The following is a 10000-nucleotide window of genomic DNA, read 5'->3' as shown; positions in this document are numbered from 1 at the left end:
ACGCAACTGTCCGGGTTGAGGCAGGTTTTCAGCATTCGCTGAGGCCAGGCTTGAGTCCGAGTCCTGCGCTCTCTCGTCCGAGGTCTCCTGACTTTCCCACTCGTCCATCTCTGAGTCCGGCTCTGGTTGCGTCTCTGGTGCTGGAGCCAGCACTCGATTAGAAAACACACTCACTGGTCTTGGATCACGTCCCGCAGGATGTCGTTGCCTCGCCTGGCTCTGGGTAGCGTGGCTCGAAGATGAGTCAGTTTGTCCCCCGTACTATCATGTCATTGGCCACAGTATACTTGTTGCTACCCGTTGACTGGAAGACTCTGGTACTTTCCAGAATCTTACCCAACTTCCTGTTTCTAACTGGCCATCCGTCTCTAACTTCCTGTTTCTTACTGACCATCTGTCTCTAAGCACAGTTTCCCCTGACTCAACTCTTCCTCCACTCTCATTCCCTCCTTTCAGCTCTAAGCCTTCTTCTTTTATCATACTAGGATAATACACATACTCCCCACTTGATTAACCTGTTTTACCACACTTGATTAATATGATTACCATATACGATTAACTATGTTGGGATTACAATCATTGATTACACTCTGGAATATAAAACTGATTATACAAACCCCATTTCCATACGAGTTGGGAAATTGTGTTAGATGTAAATATAAATGGAATGCAATGATTTGGAAATCCTTTTCAACCCATATTCAGTTGAATGCACTACAAAGACAACATATTTGATGTTCAAACTCATAAACTTTTTTTTTTTTTTGCAAATAATAATTAACTTAGAATTTCATGGCTGCAACACGTGACAAAGTAGTTGGGAAAGGGCATGTTCACCACTGTGTTACATGGCCTTTCCTTTTAACAACACTCAGTAAAGGTTTGGGAACTGAGGAGACACATTTTTGAAGCTTCTCAGGTGGAATTCTTTCCCATTCTTGCTTGATGTACAGCTTAAGTTGTTCAACAGTCCGGGGGTCTCCGTTGTGCTATTTTAGGCTTCATAATGCGCCACACATTTTCAATGGGAGACAGGTCTGGACTACAGGCAGGCCAGTCTAGTACCTGCACTCTTTTACTATGAAGCCACGTTGATGTAACACGTGGCTTGGCATTGTCTTGCTGAAATAAGCAGGGGCGTCCATGGTAACGTTGCTTGGATGGCAACATATGTTGCTCCAAACGCTGTATGTACCTTTCAGCATTAATGGCGCCTTCACAGATGTGTAAGTTACCTATGTCTTGGGCACTAATACACCCCCATACCATCACACATGCTGCCTTTTACACTTTGCGCCTATAACAATCCGGATGGTTCTTTTCCTCTTTGGTCCGGAGGACACGACGTCCACAGTTTCCAAAAACAATTTGAAATGTGGACTCGTCAGACCACAGAACACTTTTCCACTTTGTATCAGTCCATCTTAGATGAGCTCAGGCCCAGCGAAGCCGACGGCGTTTCTGGGTGTTGTTGATAAACGGTTTTCGCCTTGCATAGGAGAGTTTTAACTTGCACTTACAGATGTAGCGACCAACTGTAGTTACTGACAGTGGGTTTCTGAAGTGTTCCTGAGCCCATGTGGTGATATCCTTTACACACTGATGTCACTTGTTGATGCAGTACAGCCTGAGGGATCGAAGGTCACGGGCTTAGCTGCTTACGTGCAGTGATTTCTCCAGATTCTCTGAACCCTTTGATGATATTATGGAGCGTAGATGGTGAAATCCCTAAATTCCTTGCAATAGCTGGTTGAGAAAGGTTTTTCTTAAACTGTTCAACAATTTGCTCACGCATTTGTTGACAAAGTGGTGACCCTCGCCCATCCTTGTTTGTGAATGACTGAGCATTTCATGGAAGCTACTTTTATACCCAATCATGGCACCCACCTGTTCCCAATTTGCCTGCACACCTGTGGGATGTTCCAAATAAGTGTTTGATGAGCATTCCTCAACTTTATCAGTATTTATTGCCACCTTTCCCAACTTCTTTGTCACGTGTTGCTGGCATCAAATTCTAAAGTTAATGATTATTTGCAACAAAAAAAAATGTTTATGAGTTTGAACATCAAATATGTTGTCTTGGTAGCATATTCAACTGAATATGGGTTGAAAAGGATTTGCAAATCATTGTATTCCGTTTATATTTACATCTAACACAATTTCCCAACTCATACGGAAACGGGGTTTGTATATCTGGGCCCTTCGGTTGTGCGGTGCATAGGTGGTTGTAGGTGTTCTGACCCGAGGGTTTCTACTAAACTCAACACCATTAATCCCAGTAAATTACATGTGTGCATAATTTAAATTCACTTCAAAATAAAACCATCGTCATAATGTCAATCTGCATTTAATGCAATAAATGTTTGTGATTAGTCTCGTGAGTTAACACATTAACATAAAAAAATCGTATTTATTCAATTTAATTGTGTCCCAAAGAGGAAGACAATAACATATGAAGAATAAGGTGTGGAAGCTAAACCAAGGTGTTCAATTAGCGTTGTTATTTCTGCTGAGCACAGCAGATTTCCATCCCTAGGAGGAGGAATCTTTCTCCCTCCAACCTCTAAGGCCTCAACCATTCTTCTCTCTGCCTGTTTGCTTATCTGCCGCGTACACGCTTCTCCCCCCCCCCCCCCGCTGTCAGTCAACAGGCGGCCAAGGTGGAAGTGGAAAACTCATTTGCTCCTTTTAATGGAAGCACAGAAGGCGTCTTCTGCTGTGACAATCTGCCTGCCTTGCTCAAAGTTGCCTTTTGTTCGGCAGCGTGCTGAAAGACTGCGGCTTTTTTTTATTTTTATCCCGGCTCATGATTGGCCGTGTTTGAAGTGCACAAAGTTGACGGGAAAAAAAGGACACGCTGGCGAGAATGTCGGCGCGAAAAAGCTTTTATTTTTAAAAACGTCATGGTTAAAGTTAGAAAGGCTACAAAGTCTGCAGAGCTCCTCTGAGAGTCTGATGGAAGACTCAAGAATAAACATGTTCTGCTATTAAGACCCTGGGAAACTTGGATGTACTAAACCCAAAAGCAGTGAAGTTGTCACGTTGTGTAAATGGTAAATAAAAAGAGAATACAATGATTTGCTAATAATTTTCAACTTATATTCAATTGAATAGACTGCAAAGACAAGAGATTTCATGTTCACACTGATTTTTTTTGCATATAATCATTAACTTAGAATTTAATGGCAGCAACACATTGCAAAAAAGGCATTTTTACCACTGTGTTACATGGCCTTTCCTTTTAACAACACTCAGTAAAGGTTTGGGAACTGAGGAGACACATTTTTGAAGCTTCTCAGGTGGAATTCCTTCCCATTCTTGATGATGTACAGCTTAAGTTGTTCAACAGTCTCCCTTCTCATATTTTAGCCTTCACACATTTTCAATGGGAGACAGGTCTGGACTACAGGCAGGCCAGTCTAGTACCCGCCCTCTTTTACTATGAAGCCACGCTGTTGGAACACGTGACTTGGCATCGTCTTGCTGAAATAAGCAGGGGCGTCCATTAAACATTGCTTGGATTGCTCCAAAAGCTGTATGTACCTTTCAGCATTAACACAGATGTGTAAGTTACCCATGTCTTGGGCACTAATGCACCCCCATACCATCACAGATCCTGGCTTTTACACTTTGCGCCTATAACAATCCGGGTGGTTCTTTTCCTCTTTGGTCCGGAGGACACGACGTCCACAATTTCCAAAAACAATTTGAAATGTGGACTCGTCAGACCACAGAACACTTTTCCACTTTGCATCAGTTTGTCTTAGATGAGCTCGGGCCCAGCGAAGCCGGCGGCGTTTCTGGGTGTTGTTGATAAATGGCTTTGGCTTTGCATAGTAGAGTTTTACCTTGCACTTACAGATGTAGCGACCAACTGTAGTTACTGACAGTGGTTTTCTGAAGTGTTCCTGAGTCCATGTGTTGATATCCTTTACACACTGATTTTGTTTTTTGATGCAGTACCGCCTGAGGGATCCAAGGTGTGTAATATCATGGCTTACGTGCAGTGATTTCTCCAGATTCTCTGAACCTTTTGATGATATTACGGAGCGTAGATGGTGAAATCCCTAAATTCCTTGCAATAGCTGGTTGAGAAATGTTGTTCTTAAACTATTTGCTCGGGCATTTGTTGACAAAGTGGTGACCCACGCTCCGTCCTTGTTTGTGAATGACTGAGCATTTCATGGAAGCTGCTTTTATACCCAATCATGGCACCCACCTGTTCCCAATTAGCCTGTTCAACTGTGGGATGTTCCAAATAAGTCTTTGATGGGCATTCCTCAGTGTGAACATAAAGTCTTTGCAGTCTATTCAATTGAATATAAGTTGAAAAGGATTTGTTGTATTCTCTTTTTATTTACCATTTACACAACGTGACAACTTCACTGCTTTTGGCTTTTGTACTTTAGAGTAGTCAGTGTACAGCTTGATTGTTGTCTCAATCAGGGGTGTCCAAACTTCAATTCAATACTATATATATATATGAATATGTGTGTGTGTGTGTGTGTGTATATATATATATAAACACACACACATATATAAACACATCCATACACACACACACTATATATATATATATATATATATATATATATATATATATATATATATATATATATATATATATATATATATTTAATATATATATATATATATATATATATATATATATATATATATATATATATATATATATATATATATATATATATATATATATTTAAATATATATATATATATATATATATATATATATATATATATATATATATATATATATATATATATATATATATATATATATATATATATATATATATATATATATATATATATATATATATATATACAGTGTTGGGTTAGTTACTGAAAACCAGTAACTAGTTATAGTTACTAGTTACTTCATTTCAAAAGTAACTCAGTTACTAACTCAGTTACTTACACCAAAAAGTAATGCGTTACTTTGAAAAGTAACTATTTAGTTACTTCATTTTTTCTTCTTTTTTTTTAAAGCTGCCATTAATGCCCTTTAGCCTTCATTTAAGATTAAAGATTAAAGTACCAATGATTGTCACACACACACTAGATGTGGTGAAATTTGTCTTCTGCATTCGACCCATCGCCTTGGGGAGTAGTGGGCAGCAGCGGCGCCGCGCCCGGGAATCATTTTGGTGATTTAACCCCCAACTCCAACCCTTGATGCTGAGTGCCAAGCAGGGAGGTAATGGGTCCCATTTTTATAGTCTTTGGTATGACTCGGCTGGGATTTGAACTCCAACCTACCGATTTCAGGGCGGACACTCTAACCACTAGGCCACTGAGATGGATTTCAGTACTGTTATTGCACTGGAGAATAATACAATGTGTTGATCAACTTGACATGCATTTGCATCACTGAACTCTGCTAAGCAATGTGGTCTACATACAACACACAAAGACAAAGATATGTTACAAAGGCCAATTTGTTTCTGGCCAGAACAAATTGACAAAACTATTTTAAATAGCTGCAACATAACATACATAAGTAACAAACAGCATAATAACAGCATAGCTGTAAAGCAAGAAAGGCACACACTACATACACAAAGCCTAACCAGGCATTTTTTCCTCAAAGAATTCTGACACAAAACTATATATATATATATATATATATATATATAAATTGACACAAAACTATATATATATATATATATATATATATATAAATTGACAAAACTATTTTAAATAGCTGCAACATAACATACATACGTAACAAACAGCATAATAACAGCATAGCTGTAAAGCAAGAAAGGCACACACTACATACACAAAGCCTAACCAGGCATTTTTTCCTCAAAGAATTGTGACACAAAACTATAGATATATATATATATATATAAATTGACACAAAACTATATATATATATATATAAATTGACAAAACTATTTTAAATAGCTGCAACATAACATACATACGTAACAAACAGCTTAATAACAGCATAGCTGTAAAGCAAGAAAGGCACACACTACATACACAAAGCCTAACCAGGCATTTTTTCCTCAAAGAATTCTGACACAAAACTATATATATATATATATATATATATATATATATATATATATATATATATATATATATATATATATATATATATATATATATATATATATATATATATATATATATATATATATATATATATATATATATATACACACACACACATGTGCACACCGTGGAAATTGCATATATATTTGATATATTTTGATGCTTTAGTATAACATTGTATTGTGTGATCATGCTACTGGTGTATATATATATATATATATATATATATATATATATATATATATATATATATATATATATATATATATATATATATATATATATATATATATATATATATATATATATATATATATATATATATATATATATATACACAAAGCCTAACCAGGCATTTTTTCCTCAAAGAATTCTGACACAAAACTATATATGTATGTAACAGCATAGCTGTAAAGCAAGAAAGGCACACACTACATACACAAAGCCTAACCAGGCATTTTTTCCTCAAAGAATTCTGACACAAAATCATGTCTGAAGCTCAGAACACTCTACACATTTCCCCAGTTTTAGTTTAGAGATAAGGAAAGATTGGCCTGGCCCACTAGCATCCCTCTTTATGTGTGTGAACTTTATAGTCTATACATTTAGAGTGATGTGATATTCAAACACTCTAAAAGTCTAGGATGAAAGAGTATATAAGAGAATTGACAGCAACGTTCCCTCTAAGGTGCGCGCCTGTGCAATTGTGCACTGCTCAAGCGTCCTCTGCGCACGGCAAATCTAAGCCACACACAAAATCAAAAAAAAAAATAAGCGCATAACAATTTTTGACACGACACGACAGAGAAAACAGTTTTCGTCATCATTGTTCAAATATTGTAACGTCTGTCGAGACGCTTTGAGGACATGAATTCCATCCATCACTTTACTGAGCAAAACTCTTTATTGTCGGCCATAAACACATCACCAAAACATTAGTAAAAAAAATGATATCTAGCAAAAGTGGTCATTTTCTGCAGTACAAACCAGACCAAAATCAACTTTGTTATATCAACAGCAGCCGCTCGCTCTTTCTCACTTGCGCCAACACATGCACATATGGCACTTAGCCAGTGATGCGTTTACAGCCACACAAAAAGTCGGACAACTCTAACACCACACATAAAGTGTCATTCCAGGTCGTTACACTATGATTTACTAATCAAATGTGTGCTTATTCTAGTGTCATTTATTAGGAATCTTAATTTATAAATATTAAATGATAAATGATAAATGGGTTATACTTGTATAGCGCAGGGGTCGGCAACCTTTACCACTCAAAGAGCCATTTTGGCAAGTTTCACAAATTTAAGTAAATAATGGGAGCCACAAAAAAATATTTTTAATTTAAAATGAAAAACACCGCATACAAAGCTTGAATTGCTTTGTGCTATGTTAACCAGGGGTCTAGGACACACGCACCGGCACGCACTTTAATATGGAAATTTGATGTTAGAGCGGCCCGCGAGTTTTGAATGATTGGCGCTGGATAGCGTCATACTTGCCAACACTCTCATTATTTCCGGGAGACTCCCGAATATCAGGGCGTGATGGCACTGCTTTTGGCGCCCTCTACAGCCTGCCCATACAGTGTACCTACCTGCTCGTCCACATGTAGAAAGCAGCTTCAGCTTGCTCACGTAAGTGACAGCAAGGCGTACTAGGTCAGCAGCCACACAGCTTACACTGACGGTATAGCCGTATAAAACAACTTTAACACTGTTACGTTACAAATATGCGCCACACTTTGAACCCACAACAAAAAAGAATGACAAACACATTTCTGGAGAACATCTGCACTGTAACACAACATAAACACAACACAACAAATACCCAGAATCCCATGCAGCACTAACTCTTCCGCTCAACCGACGCACGGAGGGGGGGGGGGGGGGGGGGTTTGGTGGTAGCGGGGGTGTATAATGTAGACCGGAAGAGTTAGGACTGCATGGGATTCTGGGTATTGGTTGTGTTGTGTTTATGTTGTGTTACGGTGGGATGTTCTCCAGAAATGTGTTTTTCATTCTTGTTTGGTGTGGGTTCACAGTGTGGTGCATATTTGTAACGTAACAGTGTTAAAGTTGTTTTATACGGCTACCGTCAGTGTAAACTGTGTGGCTGATGACTAAGTATGCTTTGCTGTCTCCTACGCGTGCAAGTTAAAGCGACATACAACATGTGGCCGGGCTGGCACGCTGTTTGTAAATGCTATAGATGACAACGACTGCAGCGCGATTAGGGCACGCCCTTAATTTAGTAATTACAGTAAAAATAGGATTATATTTGCCCTGGAAGTTATCTAGGAGAGACACAGAGATCCATAAGTCTCCTGGGAAAATCGGCAAGTATGCAGCTGAGCTGCATCAGAGTGGTCAAAGAGCCGCATGCGGCCCCGGAGCCGCGGGTTGCCGACCCCTGGTAAAGCGCTTTTCTACCTTCAAGGTACTCAAAGCGCTTTGACAGTATTTCCACATTCACCCATTCACACACACATTCACACACTGATGGCGGGAGCTGCCATGCAAGGTGCTAACCAGCAGCCATCAGGAGCAAGGGTGAAGTGTCTTGCCCAAGGACACAACGGACGTGACTAGGATGGTAGAAGGTGGGGATTGAACCCCAGTAACCAGCAACCCTCCGATTGCTGGCATAGCCACTCTACCAACTTTGCCACGCCGTCCCATTATCAATCCCGTCCCATATTAATCATGAAATGCTGTTAGTATATTAAATAAATACTAATAAAAATATATTTTTTACAAACAGGAAGTTGCAGGAATGTACACATGATCCCCTGCTTACATCTCATTGTGCAACATGTGAATGTTTTAATGGGAACTAAATGCAATGTCTGAAAGGGGTACACATTAATTCCAAAGCAGGACCTCCACCCAGACCAGGGGTCGGCAACCTTTACCACTCAAAGAGCCACTTTGGAAAGTTTCACAAATTAAAGAAAACAATGGGAGCCACAAAAATTTTTTTTAAATTTAAAATGAAAAACCCTGCATACAAAGCTTAAATTGCTTTGTGCTATGTTAACCAGGGGTCTCAGACACACGCACCGGCACGCACTTTAATATGGAAATTTGATGTTAGTGCGGCCCGCGAGTTTTGAATGAATGGCGCTCGATAGCGTCATACTTGTCAACCCTCTCATTATTTCTGGGAGACTCCCGAATATCAGGGCGTGATGGCACTGCTTTTGGCGCCCTCTACAGCCTGCCCAAACAGTGTACCTGCTCGACCACATGTAGAATGCAGCTTCAGCTTGCTCACGTAAGTGACAGTAGTGTTGTGTCGTTCGCGAACGATTCGTTCGAGAGAACGAATCTTTTGAGTGAACGTACTGAACCGAATCACTTCATGAACTGATTCGTTCCTTTCTCAGTTCAGTTGAGCTCCGCCGCGACCATGCCGGTATGAGTGGAACTGGCGCATTCTGTGACTCACTGAACCCTCGACGTCGGCGAACGACGCAGCCAATGAGAGGGCGGGGGCAGGGACTGAGCGAACGATCCGTTCACCGCGGATTAACGACATGAATCACTCAGTGAACGTCAACGCTCTCGCTCTCTGCTCTGCTTGCCTCAATGCCGCGAGTGATTCTCAGAGGTGGGACCAAGTCATTGCTTTGCACATCACAAGTAAGTCTCAAGTCTTTGCCCTCAAGTCTCGAGTCAAGTCCCGAGTCAAGACAGGCAAGTCCCGAGTCAAGTCCAAAGTCAAGACTAGAAAGTCTCAAGTCAAGTCCCAAGTCCTGCATTTTGAGTTTCGAGTCCTTTCAAGTCCTTTTAACCACAGACTAATATTTTTACACAGATTGTGTATGCTTTTAAAACGCTGTATTTATTTATTAAAACAAGTGCATTTGAAATTGCAGGAAAAAAAATGGTGCTGAAATTGCAATTCA

The sequence above is a fragment of the Entelurus aequoreus genome, linkage group LG26 (assembly GCF_033978785.1).
Source record: "Entelurus aequoreus isolate RoL-2023_Sb linkage group LG26, RoL_Eaeq_v1.1, whole genome shotgun sequence".
Classification (NCBI taxonomy): Eukaryota; Metazoa; Chordata; class Actinopteri; order Syngnathiformes; family Syngnathidae; genus Entelurus; species Entelurus aequoreus.
The sequence above is the reverse complement of the archived record's forward strand: the minus strand, read 5'-3'. Positions refer to the sequence as shown.